The following is a 436-nucleotide window of genomic DNA, read 5'->3' as shown; positions in this document are numbered from 1 at the left end:
CCTGCAAAAAGGCCCTTACCTAAAGGCCAAGGTCTTATTAGGCAGGAAATAGGCACACAGTCTATACAAATTTCGCAGCTCACTGCGTACGAAACTTAACAAACTAGATAATGTTCCGGCTCTGACATGCTATTGACTCAATAGTAGGAATCCTTTGTGTCTTTTATCCATTTTATATGGCATCCTTTTACAATAAAAAGCCTCTTTTAATGGATTGGGTATGCTCTTAAGTCAAGCAATTAAACGGTCTAAATCGTTTCTATTCTTATTATTATTACCTTTTTATTTCATTGAAAAGCCATTAGTACAAAAAAGCGTATCGTCCTTGCGGAGATTCCACTTTTCGCCTATCAAAGTGATGTTCTTTCACCTAATAGGAGAACCTGTATAAAGAAGGATTTCCCGCTTAGATGCTTTCAGCAGTTCTTCCTAACCA

The 436-nt window shown here is 37.4% G+C and overlaps 1 pseudogene; it reads right to left on the bottom strand.

Moving 5' to 3' along the window:
* Nucleotides 1–207: 207 nt before the first annotated feature.
* Nucleotides 208–436, bottom strand: part of LOC148014928 (25S ribosomal RNA) — a 1,277-nt pseudogene continuing 1,048 nt past the window's right edge.

The sequence above is a fragment of the Lygodium microphyllum genome, chromosome 24 (assembly GCF_053477565.2).
Source record: "Lygodium microphyllum isolate KBCC chromosome 24, Lygodium_microphyllum_v1.1.10, whole genome shotgun sequence".
NCBI classification, from domain to species: domain Eukaryota; kingdom Viridiplantae; phylum Streptophyta; class Polypodiopsida; order Schizaeales; family Lygodiaceae; genus Lygodium; species Lygodium microphyllum.
This window is presented reverse-complemented; position numbering and strand designations above follow the sequence as displayed.